The 20,583-nt window shown below is 36.2% G+C and overlaps 1 protein-coding gene and 1 pseudogene across 2 annotated transcripts in view; one reads left to right on the forward strand and one right to left on the reverse strand.

The window, feature by feature from the left end:
* Positions 1 to 20,583, forward strand: part of Med13l (mediator complex subunit 13L) — a 301,062-nt gene that overhangs the window by 56,762 nt on the left and 223,717 nt on the right. The gene's annotated exons all lie outside the window — the stretch shown is intronic.
* On the reverse strand, positions 1,893 to 2,426 carry LOC114103413 (transcriptional repressor RHIT-like; annotated as a pseudogene).

Here is a 20,583-nt window from a genome sequence, read left to right on the forward strand (position 1 = left end):
TAATCAGATCATGTGAATTGTAAAAGAGGAGGCTTTTCCTTCATTTATAAGTGGCTTTTCTTCCAGCACCAGATTTTTAGATGCTAGTATTGAGACTATAATTGACAATAGTAGTTTTTTTCCCCCTCTTTTAGAATAGCCTCTCTGTTCACCATGGCAACATCCCAGAAGATAGTCTGCTTGATCTAATGACAGGAAGCATGTCAAGGAGTTGTCTTGAGCATAGAAGTTTCTGAGATTGTGTTGGGATTATCTGTTTCAGAGGAAAGTGATAATGTATTTTACAGTTCTCTGTGTTCTTTCTGCTGTAGTTTTGTTGTCTGTAAAGAGACTGTGAGTTTAGGAATCACTTGTGATTCCTGATGGTATTTTAAACTGGTTGTGTGCTTTATTAGGGCTGAACATACTTGATTTTGCTTTTTATCCAAGTGTTTTGCTGAGACTACAGAGTTAAAGTTGTTTTGTTTTTTAAAAATTTTGGTTATGTGAATTAAGAAGATTAACTTTGAATACCATATTAGGTTAGAAGAAACACATCTTCTTTAACTTGTTCCATATGTGCTGTACTTTTTAGCTATGTGTAATTGAACTGTAAAAAATGTCTTTCTAGAAGAAAGGGCCAACTTATAAGACATACTGTCAATAGTATATACTCAGATGAAAAGAAAATTGTAGGATTGAATTCTCTGAGTTTGAATTCTCAAAAATTTTGTGATTTTGTATGAGAAAATTCAGTCTTGATTTATTTTTATTCTAGAAGGAAAATAATAGCATCAAGTCTTAATGATTTATAAAACATAGTTTCATTAAACGGTTAGAAACTTGATCTATCATAGGGTTCTAAAAGAATGTTATTATTTTTTTGGGGTGGTACCAGGCATTGAATTCATGGGGACTTGACCACTGAGACACATACCTAGTACTATTTTGTATTTTATTTAGAGACAGGATCTCACTGAGTTGCTTAGTGCCTCGATGTTGCTGAGACTGGCTTTGAACCCTTGATCCTCCTGTCGCAGTCTCCTGAGCCTCTGGGATTACAGGGGTGTGCTACCACACCTGGCCCAGAAGGATATTATTTGTAAACTAACTTTAAATCCATCCTTCTTTCCTTCCTTCCTTCTTTCCTTCCTTCCTTCCTTCCATCCATCCATCAGTTTACAACTTACAAACTTATTAAATATACATTATTTTTGATGCCCTGAAATAGAGATTTAACTTTTTGGCGTTCCCATTCCCTTCCATTAATAGTAGTTCTAAGGAGTTGGGCACTGTGGTGCACACCTGTAATCCCAGCACCCTGGGAAGCTGAGGCAGGATTGCAAATTCAAGGCCAGCCTCAGCAACTTAGCAAAACCTTGTCTTAAAATAAAAACTAAAAAAGACAGGAAATGTAGCCCAGAGGTAAAGTGTCCCCAGGTTTACCCCCCCCCCCTTTTACAAAAAAAGGGGATAGTTCTAAGGAACAAAGGTAATATTAATACATCAATCTGTATAGTGCCACGAAGAATCAAGGGGAGGAAGGCAGGCCCTTGAAGGAGAAAAATTATGTTAAATATGAAGAAAGACAAAGGTTCACAAAGAATGAGGCAACAGGAGGGGCAGGTCATGTTTACTACAGCAAAGGGGGACACAGAGCACATATTCCACACTCTAAAGCCACAGGAAAAGACCCTAACTGAAGAGATGGGTTGGACTTTTTAGTTCTCAGAGCACAAGCAGCTGACCACCAAGCATGGTTTCTAAATGAACTTGGTTCAAAAATCCATCTGTTTGCAAAGAAAGGGCTTCTTTTGCCCCTTATGAAAGCTCATTTGAAGAACTGCAATTTTACATAGTGGTGGCATTCCAGGAAGCATCTAATCCAGTTAATCAAGTTTATTATCTTATAGTCATGTAAAAGGAGTTTCTGAGCAGTTTGAGCACTACCCATGGAAATACGATACTTGGGCCACTGTCTCTTGGAGATTCCTGCTGTAAGAATTGCAAGTTTCTCCAGAGAAAGCACTTGCCTGGGTGTGACTCAGGGCCGGGCAGGAATTCACACAATGAATCCCAGTGGTGGGAAGGCGAAGAAGTATGCCCAGTGAGACCACATTGTTCAATAACATCGCTTCTCTGTAGAGGTCCCTCTGAACAAGGTCCAGGCATCCCCATTCCTCTCGAGTAAGGTGCACAGACACGTCCTCGAATGTCTCAAACTCCTGGTACCTGGCTGTCCGCAGCGCAGCTGCCTGGTCTCCTGGGCTTCCCTCGTGGGGAAGAGCAGGCACCTGGGGAGCAGGTGGAGCCTCAGTGAGTCCCTGTTCCATGTCAGTGTCCTGCAGGAACTGAGGTTCTGGGGAAAAACTCTCAGGCTGAGTCTCCAAAGACTGAAACTGGACCCTTGGTGATCCTGCTGCTTCTTGGGCCGATATTTACTCCATCCCTGTTCTGGAGGACAATGACCATCACCGAGCAGAGAGGCGGGCCTAACGACAGTCCCGTCACGAACACCTTCAGTGGCGTGGCCACGCCAGCCTTTCCCGGACCGCTCTAGCTAAACTAACTTTAAATCCTAATTATGGAGATAATAGTGTTTTCTGGTAGGTTTGACTTCTTAAAAAATTATTTTTATATACACATATGTATACGTTTATACACAAATAATTTAATAAATATTTCAGAATATTTTTGCATAATTTCAACTTGCTTCAGTACAATATTTTCTATTTTCAAGTTGCTTTGCAATCTTTTTAGGAGTATGTCACTTTACTGTTGGAAAATACTGCTTAGCAGAGCTATATATAATACATTTTTAAATTGAATATAATCAAAGATTAAAATGTAAAATAGGCAATATTATAATTGAGAAGGGAATGTTTTTAAAATAGGTATGTAGACAGAAGCAGTTTGGGACTAGTGATAAATAATTGCTTTTAGTTTTAGAAAACTTTAAGTAGAATCATACAACTTTCTAGATTTATTTTCTGTTCTATGCTTTTGTTGCTTAGTTTTACCTTATATATCATAAAAATTACTTCTGATTCCTAAACCCAGCTGTCCTAAAAGTATAAGGCAGTTTCAGGATAGTCTTTTATTATTTAGGCACTTTGTAGGCTGAGAGAGATACTGTAAGATCTCTGTTTTGTTTTTGTTTTTGGTCTCCCTCTTTCAGGCAGAATTAGCTACCCTTCTATCTAAAAGGTACAATTTCCCAATAAAATTGTCCTTAACAATAGAATAGGAACACTTAGACTCTCGATTAATTCAGTATGGTAGCCAAATAGTCAAATGTGACTATTTAAATTTAAGTTAATTAAAATTTAAAAATTTAGCTCTCTGTCCCATGGCACATTTCAGGTGTTTACTGACCACCTTGTTGGACAGTGCAGATACAAAACATTTTCATCACAGAAATTCTATTGGACAGTATTGGTCTAATTTCTAACAATGGTTAGAAATGGCTTTGGGCTTCATTTTAAGGAAGAGGCATTAAAGGTGTTCTAATATATATCCTTTCTTGTTTTCTCCTTCTTCCTTTCTTCCTTTTTGAAATGGTGGTGAATTTTTATTATAATGTAGAATTAGTTTTCTTAGTGATTTTGCTAAGCTTTTATGGTTGACAGCTTCAGGTGCCATGAGAACTTTGCAACATGTCTTTTTTTTTTCTTCCTTGTTTTTGGGAATTGAACTGAGGGATGCTCTACCACTGAGCCACATGCTCAACTTTTTTCATTTTTTTTTTTTTTTTAAAGAGAGAGAGAGAGAAAAAATTTAAAAAAAAAAATATATATATTTTTTAATTTTATCGGCGGACACAACATCTTTGTTTGTTTGTGGTGCTGAGGAGCAAACCCGGGCCGCGCGCATGCCAGCTACCGCTTGAGCCACATCCCCAGCCCACTTTTTTAATTTTTTATTTTGAGACAGCGTCTTACTACATTGCCCAGGCTGGCCTTGACCTTGCCATCCTCCTGCCATAACTTCCCAAGTAGCTGGGATTTAGGTGTGTACCATTGCACCTGGCCTTTTCAGTCTCTTTTGATGAACTTTAGTTTATAAATGTCTTTCCACTTCCATTAACTTTATTGAGAGAGGTTTGTTTCTTCACTATCATGCTAGCTTACTACTAAAATTTTTTGTAAACCCTGGTCAAGATTTTTGGAATACTTATTTTGGTATGGTTCTGCATAAGTGTGATAGATGAATTGTGCCAGTTTTGGACTTTATAATCCTTAGTTGCTTTTGTGTAGTATGTTTATACAATTAATGTTTGGTGCTATATAGAACATGCATTTTTCCTGCAGGACATATGGTTAGATTTTATGGCTCTTTGATTCCACTGTAGAAATAGATGTTGGTTACCTTTTTTAATTTTTTTTTTGTTTTGGTTGGACACAATACCTTTATTTTATTTAGTTATTTTTATATGGTGCTGAGGATCGAACCCAGTGCCTTGCACAAGCTAGGAGAGTGCTCTAGGGCTGAGCCACAACCCCGCCCTTATTGGTTGCCTTTTGAGGTTGTTTTGGTCTGTTTTTATTTTGGGAAAGAGAAAAAGGAAATTTTAGGAAATATTGTATGTATTCCATGAAATAAGGCAATTTGTTCAACAAACATTTATTAAATGCTCTCAGAGCTTTGGGAGAAGAGTTTCATTAATGCCATTTCCTTAGTGGGTTTTCTGATTTTCTTTAGGATTGCAAATGGGGCAGCATTTCAAAGCAGGGGATGTTTCTTGAATGTGGCTGGAGATCCAGATGTGCAATCCAGTTGACACACTATCTTGGAATTATTTCACTGAAGATTCTAATCCTTTGAACTTAGTTTAGAGAATGTATGCTGTTGTGGTGACTGAAAATTATTTTGAGGTACCCCTGCCAACTAACTATACGTTTGAGACTCGCTTATGAAGAGTAATCCTCCCTGCCCTCCTGCCCATAGGGCCATATTCCATGTAATGTGTGAGTTGCAAGGGGAAGAGATGCCAGCTGAATTTGTCTTGAATTGTTTTCACTTAAGTTGGCTTAGTCTAGCTTGTGGCAATTGACTGCTTAAAAACATTAGAAAAATTTAGGGAGGGAAATGGTTAACTTTTTCAGAATCCTTAGAAGAGTATTTCAGGAAGAAATCTGATTTTGGTTAAGCCATGGTTAAATCTTATTAGAAAGAAGAACCTGGATTAGAGTGTGACTACTTGGAAATCTTCTGGGTTTACCACAGTATATCATTCCAGGAAATACTATCTTGGTTTTCTTTTGGCCTTGGGACATTTTATGCAGGTCTGGAACAAATCTCACTGGTAGGAGGTTGGGATCTAATCTGACCACTCCCTTAGCAGTGGAGAGGAAGCCATGAGCAATAACAAGGATGATACCTACCTAGAGAGGAAAGCAAAGTAGAACAGATTGGGTAGAGGAGGTAAACTGGGTTCAGAGCTGTGACTTGAGATGTTGCTTCTGAAAAGGTGTGGGACGGTAATCAGAAAGGGACAGAAACTGATCAAGTGGCACAATTGTAATTGGTATCTTTATAAATTTTTTTTTTTTAAATAAAGCCATGAAGGATAACCTTTAGCACATGTGGTTTTTCTGAGGACAATTTAAAAGTATTTCCTCAGTGTGGCGTTAGGGTTCTCATTTAATCCAAAATAGAAATTATTTTTTTCCCCAATAGAAAGTAGAAATTCTTAAAGGATGTTTTACACTGAAGTATATCTCTTTGGTTTGTAGTTTTTCCCAAGAATCAAATTCTGTAACATTCTTACGGTATGTCACTGATAATGGGTACCTAAAATGTTGACAATTTAAAAACCATTAGGCCTGAGCACTTCTTAAAATTATTAATAATTATTTGTAGGTATGTTTCATTTTGCCAAGACATGTAATAATTGGAATGCATAAAGTGCATTACATATGATGAGTCTTGGAGGGGGCTTTAATGTTTCCTTTGTTCATATTGTTTTTTTTTTTTTTTTTGGTGGGGGGTACTGGGCATTGAACTCATGGGCACTCAATGCCTGAGCCATATCCCCAGCCCTGTGTTGTATCTTGTTTAGAGACGGGGTCTCACTGAGTTGCTTAGTGCCTTACTTTTGCTGAGGCTGGCTTTGAACCTGAAGCTGCTAGGATTACAGGTGTGTGCCACCATGTCTGGCCATATTATATTTTTGACTAGGTAACACTTTATTTTTTTTCCTGATGCTTTGTTTTTTACACATAATTTTCGAGTTAGTTTTAGCCCCTTTTTCCTTATTATTACAGATGCTATATTTGTATTTTTTAAAAGACAGGTGTTATATAAAGAAAGATTTCCAAGGAAATATATCTACGTTAACCTTACCTTGTAGAATGATAACCACCTGTGCTTTAAAGATGATTTGTGTGCTTTATGTTTTGAATACTGTGATGAATTCATGTATTCTAACATAGTATGTTTTGGTCCACTACAGTTAATATTCTCAGTGTTTCAATTGTCCCATCTTTGGCTACAGAAGCCTGTTCAGGTGGCTTCTGAGTCCTATTGATATGATGATAGTAGTCATCGATACCATCTTGCTTTTTGGTATGACAAGGGCTCTTGAATAAAATATGCTCCAGATCTGGAATCAGTCTCTTTGCCAAGGAATTCTAGATTGTTGTTGGTACTTAGTCATTGTTTCTAGGCCTTTTCAGAAAAGACACCTAGAGGGGTGTGTGTGTGTGTGTGTGTGTGTGTGTGTGTGTGTTTCTTTTTTTCTTTTTAAAGAAAAAGTGCATAGTAATTCATTCATTGGCAGTTCAAGTGCAGAACTATAGGTTTTTTAACTTAGTATCATCATTCTTAGGCCTGTGTGTATCTTCTTTCTCCCGTGCTAAAACTACAGGTTCTCAGCATATTTTATTTGCTTTAATCCCATAATATAAATGCATTTGTCATGGAATAACAGCACTGCCATCAACAACCTCATTGCTGGAAATGGTATTATTTGTTGTTGTCTGTGATTGATATATATGTATTTTTAATAGATTTTCTTTGTTCTTTTAAAATGTAGTCCCATAGTCAGATCTATAAAACAAAGCATATTCTAAGAAATGTGGCAGGAATACACATTTTCTTTTTTAACTTGATAAACAGCAAGCTGCTTAGAGGGTTTAAGTAGGAACAGATGCATAGTTGCAAATTAGTGCTTTGGTAACTTCCTTATGCCCTGGATAAGGGCTGGTAGGTGCTAATTGCCAGATAACCTTAATAGTTTTGCATATCATTATGTTTTTTTCTTCTGCGGACTTTTTTTTTGTCCTTCACTGATAGGTGTTCATTCTTGAGACTAATATCTCAAATGCATTGGTGTAAGATACCTTCACTTCTGTCTGGCCTCTGAAGAAGCTTCATTCCTTTACTGCTCACAGCTTGGTTCTGTGCCTTGTGCTTAAGGAAAGATTTTTAGATAGTCTCATACTTTGGTAACTTTTTTGTTTTCTTTAAGCAAATGAAGTGTAATACAATTTTAGTTTCCCAGCCCATTTAGGGGAAGTACTCCTCTCTACATAACATAGATACTTCCATCATGCCAAGAGAAACAGTTTTACCTCAATCACAAAAGAAGAAAGTTCTCTGTGTTGCTTAGTTTTTTACAAACCTAACTTGTCTTCTAGGTCCATCCATGTTCTGCCAAATGACAGGAGCATCTCTTCTGAGGCTGCATTATATAACATTAATGAATGGATGGACAGACAGACATGACAATTTCTCTTTGTCCATTCATCCACCAGTGGACAATTCAGTTGTTTTCATGTCTTCACTATGGTGAAAATGCCACAGTGAACAGTGGAGTATAGTTATCTTTATGAGGCTATGATTTTATCTCCTTTAGACATGTACCCAGGAAGAAGAGTTACTGGCCAGATGGTAGTTCTGTTTTTAATTTTGTTAGGGGGCTCCGTATGGTCACATGGCTACATTCTCACCAGCAGTGTACAATGGTTCCCTTTTTTCACAAACTTTCCAATACTTACTATTTGTCATCTTGTTGATAAACGCCATCCTAAGTGGTGTAAGGTAATGTCTATTGTAGTCTTGAATTGCGTATTCCTGTTGATAAGTGATGTCTAGTAATTTTGCAAATATGGCATTGGCAGCTTTTGAAATACAGTAATACCTAAGTGTTTCTATATCTGCTGAATGTAATTCCCCAAAGTTTTGGTAGTTTTCTTAATTTTGTTCAACTAAGTTTCATGTTTCTTTAAATAAGACAAAAATATTGAGTTTTTATTTGGTGTATTTTAAAATTTTGAAAGAAGAAAAATTTTTTCATATTAAATGTATTTTTAATTGAGGATTTAATGTGTGTGAGTGTATCCCAGTAGTGAGATTTTCATTTCCTCAAAATAGGACTTGTTATTGCTTCTCACACTACAGGAGTGGTAGGAGATGGACTTGAAGAGTAGGAAAATAATTGAGGTTAATTTAAAATGGCAGATTCATGTTCATTTATGAAAACACACTTGCTTTTATCAAGTCTGTCTGAAGCCTATTCTTACAGGTAGCACAAGGCTTCTCTCTTTCTCTGGCCTGGTAGAACGGGGAGAGAATGCCTGGAGTAGGAAAGTCTAGGAAAAGAAGTTTTTTTTTTTTTTCTTTTTTCAGATTCTGTTTTCAAGGAACTTGGTAATGAAGAACCCTTATCTTTGGTCCCAAGTAGCTTATAAGAACAGGACTGATTCTGTTGAGTGCTACTGAGTGAAAATTAGGAAAAAAGAACTTAAAAAATAGGCTAGAAAAAACATTTTTATAGTGTATCATTTTAAAGTATTAATTCATTTTTCATAGATTATTATAATACTTGTTTAGTTGGTGTTTTGAAGTGTTCTGGAGTTGAGAACTCAAGAACACTGTATCTTTGATGTTTCCATTACTATTTTCTGAGTTCTGATTAGGCTTCCGCAGCCCTGTGAAGATAAACCTGTGTCCCAGAAGGCAAACTACATGAGAAATTGAGAAATTAATTTTAGAAGGCCATGTGTGGTTGGAAAAAAGTGTTGTACACTTCCACTCATTGATTAATGTCCTAGGTAATCATGAGAGGAGGCAGGAAGGAGGTGTTATTTGTAAATACCAACTGTGGTCACCACTAATGAAAATAGTAATCTGTTGCTTTTTCTTGGTAGTGATGTTATCCTACTATTTTCTCATCTCTTTTTTGCTACTTCTGAACTCTGGTTGGGTTAGCTTATGAAAGTAATTGTGTAAACTGGGATTTATAAACCATGCAAGGCAGTTTAGAACTAAGGACAGAAGCTGGGTCTGAGGAATACAGTGAGTCAGAATAAGGAGAGAGTAGACCGAGGAAGACACGTAGAATAAAGAAGAGATGGCAACTAAAGATGCTGATGGTGGGGAATGAGGCCAGGTACTATATTAAAAGTGGGGGGGGGGGCAGCAATTAAACACCAGAACACATACTAGATACAAGACAGTTGATCAGAAGTTAATAATTTAGGAATCAGAACATCTTTGCACACTAAAAAAGAGATTGTCAGGAGAAGCAGCATAAATCACCTACAGCATGTGTATGAGACAGCATCTTCTTAGCCAGGGAAGTTCTTACATGATCTTGAGAGACAGTAACTACTCCTATATGATAGTGATCACAGAATATAGCATTGGCAATCCAGGACACCTGAGTGGCTGCTCTAAATCACTGGAGTGTTATGGTATGTTAGGTTTTGTTAAGTTCTCTTATCTCTGAAAGTAGACAGATGTTTAGATTGTGGTTCATAAGATCTCTGAAAGTAGACAGATATTTAGATTGTGGTTCATAAGATCTAAATCTGTTTGTGGGCAGAACTTTAGAGTTAGGTTGACTTTTATAGCATACCACTGACATTTGGAGAGATGTGTCTTGAAGCCTTCCAAAAGTCCCACTTCTGTAGATACCATTATGATATAGAGTTTTCTTCCATAAGATAAAATTTTTGGCCTGGCTGGCATTCACCAAAAATATTTGTGCAGATGGCTGTTTCTTGTTTCTGACTAAGCATATGGTTGACTGGTTTAGTTCATAAATCTGAGTGATCCCTAATGACTTTCCACCCTTTTGTTTTTGGCTAACACTAGTTATCTTTCAAATTCTTCACTTTTACTACCAGCTCTAGTAGGTAGATTTTAAAAAATTTATGTCCATTTCCATTAAAAAGAATTTAAAATAATAGCTTTAGGAAAGTTACTATGTTTCTGGCATCAAGTGAAGAAAAAAAATAAATCACCCAAAATCATAAGGCTCATTGGCAATTGAAGTGATTGCGCCCTCTCATTAGGCTTATTGTGCCAGCAATTCAGTTTCAAGCCTGTGCAAAATCGTAGGTGACTATATTTTAGTATTATTTTTTGGTGGGTCTTGAATAGTTGAAACTGAAAATACCAAATCCATAAATGTCAAGGACCTTCCTTCCTTCCTTCCCTCCCTCCCTCCCTCCCTCCCTTCCTTCCATTTTTTTGGGTTCTGGGGATTGAACCCAAGGGTGCTTAACCACTGAGCTACATTCTCAGCCCTTTTTGTATTTTATTTAGAAACAGGGTCTTGCTAAGTTGCTTAGGGTCTCACTAAATGGCTGAGGCTGGCCTTGAACTCACATTCTCCTGCCTCAGTTTCCCAAGACTGGGATTATAGGCGTGGTACCTGGCAGGAGCTTCCTTTTATATGTGGATTTTCTGGGAAAACGTTTAAGGCAGTTCATTTGTAAATTAATACAGGTTAAATATCCTTTATCTGAAATCTTGGGACTGGTGTTTCAGATTTTGGAGTTTTTCAGAATTTGGAATAAATGCATAAACTTTACTGGTCAAGCATGCCATGTGCTCAAAAAAGTCGGATTTCAGAGGATTTTGGATTTCAGATTATGGATGCTCAGCCTGTGCTAACTTTTAGTAATAATTTGGTTACAGGGACTGTGATTCTAAGCATATTAAATAAAATTCTGATAAGCATACAAGAATTAAACAATAGATGTTTCTTTGTCTCACTTTGTGTCATTTCTATTATAACTTCCCTCTAGAACTTCATGAAGGTTAACATTTTCTTACCTTGGTTAAAGGTGGGCATTTAGTTCTGGGCATAAATTTAGTGTTATAGTTCTCTGACATCTTGTTTGTATGAGGGAGGTACTCTTTGATTCCTTTGGGTTATTGCTCAAATATTTTTTCTTACAAGTTTCACTAGTTTTTAAGTAATGATAGCTGTTGTTATTGATGATGCGATATTTCCCTGTTTTCTATTCCCATCATTCTACCACTATTTTTTCACAATGTCAATTAGTAATATGAATTTAATTTCCTGCCCATAAGAAGTAAGAAAGCATAGTTCAAACTACTACTAAGGAATAGTTAGGTGTATCTTGGGTTTCCTTACACACCTTTTAAAGGATGATGAATCATTTCTGTTATTTATCTTTGAGGTCATGTAGATTGATTTTAATACTACAATTGAAAGCCATGATTTTATATTTAGTATTTTTCACCTGTCTGATTAAGATCTTCATGTAGAAAAAAATTTGAAATCTACAGTTTATTATATATTTTGTTGATCATTCAATCTGTATTCAGAAAATATTTAAGTGCCAAGAATATTGTTAATGAAAACTCAGTTCTTGTCCCCAATGCCAAGCCAGTAATAAGGACAAGGTTTTGAGAAAAAGGAACAAGAAGTTTTATTGCTTTACTAGCAAAGAAGAAGCACAGGGAACTCCTGTCCTAGAGGCTGTGATTTTTTCTCCTTCATGGGGAACAGGGAGTTTTAAAAGAGGTGATTCAAAGGCTACATTTCATATGTTCTCCAAGTAATTCACTTGGGAGATCATCATTTCTGAGATCTTCTGGTGCCATCTTCAAGTCTGAATTACTTCGTTCTTGTGGTGGGTGTATGGTTAAGGACAGAGAACTCTGCCTAGTTTGGGGAAAAAAGTTAATCCTGTTTCTCCAAGATTAGGGACGGGGAGAGATTATGGAGGAGTAGGGAGAGAGGAAGAGAAAGAAACATGTCCTTTTTAAAAATAAGTCACAGTGACAGAGCAGCAAGGGCAATATTCAAATCATGAAATGTACCACTGTTACCACTGCTCTCCCATTTTGACGTTTGCTGCCTAATGCTTTTCTATGGTTTTAAAATTATAAAGTTTCAAAGTTTTATTTTAAATGTGACATGGCATAATGCCTAGTGTCTTGATGCTGTAGCTATTGTAGCTTACTATTTAATTATCCATCTATTCATCCGTATTTCCATCCTTTTATCATTGTCTGTGTTGTTTGTTGAGGTTAGGAAGAAATAACATCTCTGTGCTATACATTTATAATTTAGTGGGGGTCTGTTTAGTCAGTAATGTGAGGCTTTCAGATTTCTGGCATTTTTGACTTTATTTTTGTCACTTCTGAAGAAAAGAATTGATGAATTTCAATAAGAGTTTAACATTTTGTAGAGAAATGCATCTTTATTTTATCCTTTCTTTGAATTGTGTTGAGGCTTTTAATTTAGCTTTTATGAAATAATCTGAAAAGTAATGCTAGGAATCACTCTCTGTATTGCAGTACTAGGGATTGAACCCAAGGGTGCACTACCACTGAGCTCCATGCCCAGTCCTTTTTATTTTTTATTTTGAGTCAGGGTCTCACCAAGTTGCCCAAGCTGACCTTGAACTTGTGATCCTCCTGCTTAAATCATCTGAGTAGCTCAGATTGGAGGTGTGCACCACTGTGTCTGGCTAAGTATCTTTTAAAGTAGCAAACAGGTACAGGCTACTATTGTATGGATTTTAAAGCAACTTCCTGTAAAACAATTCTCAACTTGCTGTTAAATTCTACTATAAAGTATTACCTTTACATTTACAGAATGTTGTAGCTTTAAGGATTATTTTATGCATCATTTGAAGATATTTTAAAGCAGAATTTGTGAAAATAAATCTTTCATGGGACCCTAAACTATAAAGCCTTTTAAAATAAAAACCTTTACTGTTCCTGTTTAAAGATGGTGTGAAGGCAGTTTGTCCTGAGGTGTCTGAGGCTCATTCAGAGAATTTTAAGAGTTCAGAGAAATAATTTGATGGCCACTGATTTTATCCAGTCTTTTCATTTTCGCAAGAGAGGAGATGGTTTCTATAAAGAGCAATGATGAATGAAATAAACTTGAAAAAAATTCAGCAAAGCCCGTTCATCTACTATATGTTGCATTGGGTCATGGCAAAAACAGGGGTGCTTTTGTAAAACTTTGTAATTTCCCTTTCATCTTTCTTTTGGGCTAGATTTTCTTAAATTTTGGAGAACCTTCTAACTTTGCATTTTACTCCCAAGCCTTCTGTTAGAACTTTTAATTTTCCTGAAGTATTTCAGCGACCTTAATTGAGGTGGACTGGAATGAATCTGGTAAGATGCTGACCAGGAGGGGAATGCAGGAGGCTGAGGGTTGGGTGGAGAAGGGAGGTTAAGGATTGATGGTTATTGGGGAGATGAGGTGATTTTGTGCATCATAGCTATACATTATTAGAAATGATAAGCCACACACATATCACTGAGTGGTAGAAGAACTTGTTCAGTGTCATATAGCTTATTAGTGGCAGAGTAAGAATTGCAACCTCTAATGTGTAATAAGGCTGTGTGTTTTCAAACTTTTCCATTGTACTCTTTTGCATTTAATGTTGTCTGGGTAGCTATACTATTGGAGGTGGTAAAGTGTTATATATCTCAAACAAATGATAACTTCATCCTTAGATTCAAGTCCTAGATTCTGTAAATTGATGTTTATCTTTTACAAAATCTTAAGCTATGTAACATAATTCTGCTTTGAATGAAAGGCACTTATATCTGCCAAAATCGTTATCAAGCTTTTCTAGTCATTTATTTTCTTGAAATTGAAATAAAACTTTTTGAACATAGCTTTACTGAATATGGATTTCAGAGCCATAATAATGCTCCTTGCCTCTGCAGATTCTGAATTGATCTGAGTTTGGCAATGCATTATGTGTGTGTTATTTCAGGAATTTTGCACATGCCCTACTTTAAACCACTGATTATTTTTGTAAAATGCTGTTGTGTGGATTTGGCTCATTCCATTGACATTGAACTCATCAGATGGCTATATTGTCTTCTAGGAATGTGACTTGAATTGATTAAATGGCATAGGCAGCAACATCTGTTTTGTAAAGCTAGTTTGGTTTCCCAAAACTTTGTGCTATTTGTAAGCTGTAAATTTGAAAATTCAAACTATATTTTTTATGTCATAAAAAGATTTTCATGGAGTTTAGATGATAGATTTTCCTTACTTTGTTATTCTTAGCCTAATTATTTTTGTAACTCCTTTTCTAACTGTAGTGTTCATTTTTCAAAGAAAAGTCACAATGGCAACATTGGAAGCTTACAGTCTTAGATAAGTGCCCTTTACTAGGTAACTCTCAGAAAATAAGGGGGTTTATCCTTCCTACCAGTGGCCATGTATCATGTTCTGGATGATCTAGTAGTCCTTGTGTAATCAGTTTTATTTTACAGTCTGGAATCTTGCCTATGGCTTCAAGGCTAGCATTGCTACTTACTAAGTAACCCTGAGAATGGCTGTTCTTCTTTTGTAACCCTCTTTTCAAATCAGATCTGTGTCTGTTTTAGATGCAGAAGATGGACCTGTTTGCCTTCTCATAGCCTTTAAATGATAACAATAGCCGTCACATCTACCACGATAGGAACTTTTATGATATTCTCTACCTCCCTAGCCTTTTATTTAAAAAATTTAACTTGCTGACTAGTATTTTCTTATTTCAGCAATTATCTGTGCTCATTAAAACAATTCAAATTATGACAGAGGCACTGTCTTTGAAGTGTGCTTCACCTAGATTTAGTTACATTTATTATAGAGTTGTGCTTACTGTAATTTTTTTTCTCTCCAAATAGCTGGAGGCTCATTGAGGACAGACTCTGTACACACACTCTGCCATTAGCACTGTTAACACAGGGATTGCTTAGGAATTCAGCAATAGCTGAACAAGTGGTAGTTGAATGAATTCCCAAGCATTTTAGAATTTAGACCTGGCAGAAAAAATCATTTTTCTTTTTTCTTTTTTTTAGAGAGAGAGAGAGAGAGAGAGAGAGAGAGAGAGAGAGAGAGAATTTCAATATTTATTTTTCAGTTTTCGGCGGACACAACATCTTTGTTTGTATGTGGTGCTGAGGATCGAAGCCGGGCCGCACGCATGCCAGGCGAGCATGCTACCGCTTGAGCCATATCCCCAGCCCCAAAATCATTTTTCTTTACTGGTTTTTCCTGATGCTTCAGACTGTTTTGAACTATACAAAATGGTATTTTTATTAGCAAATATGTTAATTTATTCTAAATATAATTGATATTTCTATTTAACACTGTTAATGCACTGTGTGATGAGAAAGGTGGCTACAGCATACTAAGTTGTTAACGTTGTAAAAAGTATAAAAGTGCTTTGGAAATATTGAAAGACTACCAGGTGGCCATTATTGCCTTTTTCCTGTTCTAAGAAGGAAATGAGATGCTAAAAATGGTGTCATTTTATTAAATAAATCTTATGTTGGTCAGTGAATTTAATCAAATTTTCTTTTCTTTTCTTTTTTTTAAAGTAGGCTACTTAAAATTGTGTGTGGGTACACACCCTTTTCCTGTTTTATTTTGACCAGGATGAAGTATTTTGGCCCTGCTGATAAAAATATTACCTGGGAAATAGTCTACCTATGATCTTGAACTCAAAATTATATTTTCTGGGAAAATTTTCTCTCTAATTGATTTTATTTTAATTGTATGTAGGTATTAGTTTTGGTTTATTAGCTCTTAAATGTTGGAAGTAGAAATATTTATCTGCTAGGACAGATATATATTTTAATATTTTGTGGGATGAACAGAAAAGAGTGGTTTTTGATGCTGGACCAAGAGATTATTTCTCCTGGTACAGATTTGAATTAAAAACAAAACAAAACAAAGCACAGAAGTAAAGTATGGAGTCCCAGTCTTAAAATTCGATGACAATTTAACCAAATGGGAACTGTTTTTGTCAAACTGCTTTAGGGCCATCAGTACTAATGCTTTTTACATTCTTGTGAAAGTAGAAACTTAGGTATTTGATGAAGGTATATTCTAACAGAATTTTTTTAAAGTCAGATGATAAGCTTCTGTAAGGCTCAAGTGTGATACAGTTAGAACTTCTAAGTAAGAACTTAGTGTTTTTTGTAGAGGAGGATATTGCTGTAGGAAGCTATTTGACATAAAAATAAAGTGTGTGTGAAGCCTGTATCACTTTCGTGTAAACTTTCTTGTTGATTTTCTTAAGCAGAAATGGCCAGGCTTGCTTTACCTCATAGAATAAAGTGTGTTTCTCTGACTGACTCGTACTGTATAAAGTGGGCCAGCCCTCTCTGTAAAAGTGATGTAGGACAGAAGAGAGAGAGGAGATGAGGGAAGGGAATCACCCAGGTGGCCAGTATCAGACCCTTGCAGCAGTGAGAAGGAGCACAGAGATAAGAAGATGGCCACTTTCTCTGAGTGGACCAGATAGTAACCTCTACTTTATGTTCCTAATTAGTATGTCAAACTGTATGTATAAATTTTAGTAGTATCTAGGGAGAATAAGAGGGTGGAAGTTCGGCAGTAGGAGACATTAACTATGTGTAGTTATACTATGACACACTAAGGCTTAATGTCTCAAATCCTTTATCTTCTTAGTTTTTATTGTTCACAAAACAGTTTTTTGCCTGCTTGCCATGTGGAGGGCAAGTGGTAAGAGCTATGACTGGAAGAGGATTTTCTTGAGTCCATTCCTTTAAGGAGAGGTTCTAGAAGAGATGTTGGACATATAATGTAGACATTAAGGAAGAGATAACCATAAAACCCTAAGTCATGGCATCAATAACTGATATTCGGATGCTTCCAATTGAAATATTCTGTGCCCTGCGCCCAGTGAGTCTTCTTAGTGTGAGAAGTATTATCTTTGGCATTGATGGGAACTCTGCAAAAGTATGTAAAACTAACATCTTCAAAGATGGGTTGGATTTCACTGGGAGGGAAGGAAGGAAAAGGAACTCTGAGTAGACCATACAATATAAGAAAGATGTGGATTTTTTGGATCATGTGACATGTATGGAATATACTGAATACTCTTGGGTCATTTGAACATACAGTATTGTGTCAGTGGGGACAAAAAGATGGGTTGAGGAAACCTAAGTTAGAGGACAAGATAAAATATTTTATTTTTAAAATTTATTATTATTATTATTTTTATTATTGGTACTGGGGACTGAACCCAGGGGTGCTTTCCCACTGAGTGACATTCCTAGCCCTATTTATTTATTTTGAGACAGGGTCTTGATAAGTTGCTGAGGGTCTCACTAAATTGAGATTCTTGCTAAGTTGCTTAAACTGCTAGACTGGACTCTATAACTTGGAAAGAAAGATCCTCCTGTTTCAGCCTCCTAAGCTACTGGGATTATGGGTGTGTGCCACCACACTTGGCAATGATTTTTTTTTTTTTTTTAAAATATCGTAGTTCTCTAGTCCTTTTTTTTTAAACATTCAGTAAAAAAGTTGTTAGGTTCTTGGGAAGGAAAATGAAACATAACAGGTCATGGTTTCATTATCTGCTATGCTAAATAAACACTATTGATGGTATTTCTTATTATTAATGAGTTTATGCTTTCATAGGCATTTTCTAAGTAAATGTTCTTCTATATAAAAATTTCTTATCAAAGGGATTGCTTTTATGTTAACATGTTAATATTTTTGGCTTTCTATAAAAGAGGATGGATTGCTGGGTGGTAAATGCCAATTTAAAATGTTATACTCCTTTGATTAAAAAATCATAAAGTGTTGCTTTCTAATTTTCATGATTTTAGCAGCAGCTGGTGAGTAACTGCTTTTGAAGCAGTCAGAGCTCCCATTTTTGTCCCAGAAGAACATCTTACTGATGAAAATAGAGTAGCGGTTGTGCTAAATGACTGGAGAATGGACAAAGAGATAAAGCAGAGAACAGAGATAGAGTTCCTTATGGCAGTGAGCCAAAGGCTTACTGACATTTACAGATAACTGAAGAAAGCACATGGTGTGTTTCTTGTACTGTCAGCTAGATTCTGCCTGAACTATGCTAGTTAGCAAGGCCAGTTCTTCTGTGTACACAAGTTCATTTTTGCAGTTAGGCTGCATGTGTGTACTGCTGAATTTTTACCCATTGGAACTCAGTGTAATTTTATGGATGATGTGGATGAAGATTTAGACTAAAATAGAATGAATATTCTGATTTTCAGTAGCTAAAAATATACTTTATATTGACATGGTCACTGAACTTATGTTCTGTCTTATAGTTTATGTTCTAGACTTAGGTAGTTATTATTCAAAATCTTTGAAAGATTCCTATTGATATGTATTCCCATCAAATTGAAATATTATGATAGAAATGCCTTTAAATTTTAAGCCACGTTTGCATAAGTGTAAATTAATGCACTTCTTTAATCCAGACACACAGACTTAATCAGTTCTGTGCTCCAATGAGTTTAGGTCAAATTATCAGATTTTAAACAATATAGACAGAGGTGAACCACCACAGAGATTTAAGATTTCGTAATGGAAATACAACCTAAATTGTAGGCATTTTTACTTTTCTGACTACTTGCTTTAAATTTTTTTTTAAGAGAGAGAGAGAGAGAGAAAATGAATTTTTTAATATTTATTTTTTAGTTTTCGGTGGACACAACATCTTTGTGGTGCTGAGGATCGAACCCGGGCCGCACGCATGCCAGGCGAGCGCCCTACCGCTTGAGCCACATCCCCAGCCCCACTTGCTTTAAATTTAAAGAAAGAGTAATAAATATTTTTTGTTGGAATAATTTGTTGTTGTTGGCACCAGATTTGCTTTTTGTTTAAAGTTTGTTTTTAGTTAAAAAGAAGTTTTATTTCTTGCTGGAAATTCTATTCCTCAGCTCTATAATATACTACTATTCCATTACCCCTTTACTGTAGTCACCATTTTATTCCCACAGTTTTGGAAAGAAGAGCACTCTTATTTCATGCCTCCTCTCTCTGGGAGTAAAAGCTGCATTTTAAGGACTATCAAGTTGCACTGAAGACTGAGTCCTCCAGATCTTCTTTGTTAATTGCACTATATTTCTTGGCCCTCTATTTCAGTTTGCCTTTGTGGAATCACCCAGAGGACCTTTGTGGTTATCTTGGCTAGCATGCAGGCTATACATATTTTGGTCCTCCGAGGCAAGATCACCTTCAAAAAAACATTTAAATATATAATTTAAAAGTTGATTTGATGAGTTAAGCTAATACTTCTTTTCCTTGCAACTCAAAAGTTAGATTATACTTGAGGTTAGAATTTTCTTTTTGTGTAAAATTTCTTGTACTATTTATCTCTCTGTTTATGCATGACCAAGTATAATTTTTCTGTTTTCGGATACAAGGTTAATCTCTTTCCATTGTTGCTTTGCTTGTTTTGAAGCTGCTGTTAAATATATCTTGGAACCTCCTTTTCTGGTCCACATGGTATGTATTTTAAAGAACCCTGCAACATCCTGGTTAAATTCTTCATTATTATTTTCTAGTTCATTAATTCCTTTTTAACTTTCCAGTTAAAACTGTATGTGAGTTTATGGGAGTGGGGTGGTGGTGGTACTGGGGATTTAACCCAGGGGCACTTTACCATTGAGATATATCCCTAGCTTTGTTTACTTTTTATTTTGAGACAGGGTCTCAATAAGTTGCTGAGGGACTCGCTAAATTGCCCAGGGTATCCTCAGACTTGTGATCCTCGCTGGGATTACTGGCGTGCACCACTTCACCTGGCTTCCAGTTTAAACTTTACCCTGCTATTTAATATTTTCACTGACATTACTTGTTTTATAAATTATTTAAAACTTAATTTAAATTAAAAAATTACTTTTATGCTTTTCAGTTAATCTTTTTCATTCCCATCTACTCTTGTTTTACTTCTGACTTTTCATAACATTTTCCCGTAAATAAAATGAACTTTATGGATTTTATGAGTTTTCTTAATTTTATCTTTTAGGAACTGTTAACCATACTGATTCTCAGGTATTTTCCAGCTTTTCTATTTGTAGTTTGTTTGAAAGAATTTCTTACTTGAAAGAATTTATTTCAACTGCTGTGTTTGTGGACTGTATGTCTTTGTAATTTTCTTTATGTGTCATGGTGCAGCCTGACTAGGAAGTCCTACCACCTCAACAGTTTCTCTTTATCTGGTGGTTTAGGAGGTGCTCTTAACTGGCTGTGCCTGCTGGGGCTGTGCCCCCAATCCTAAATCAGGTGGTAGATTGGCAGCTCAGGGCAATTGGGCCATGTGGTTCAGCCCTGCTTAGTAGTAGTCTCACTTTCCTAGGCATAAAGCTTTTGGAAGCCACTCTTCTTGGTAGCACAGACAGCTAACAGCAGTTCCTTTGCAGCCTAATCTCAGGCTTAGTCCCTCATTTAGGAGTAGCCATTTTTATTCTGGTTCCAGAGGTGTTGAAACCTCCGCCTCCACTGGCATCCTTGGGATACCAGAGCCCAGCAGGCGCTCAGCTTCATTTTTGTTTGTTTTCCAGTGTGGCCAGGTCTTTTAAATTCCTCTTCTG

Source organism: Marmota flaviventris, chromosome 1 (assembly GCF_047511675.1).
Source record: "Marmota flaviventris isolate mMarFla1 chromosome 1, mMarFla1.hap1, whole genome shotgun sequence".
Taxonomy (NCBI): Eukaryota; Metazoa; Chordata; class Mammalia; order Rodentia; family Sciuridae; genus Marmota; species Marmota flaviventris.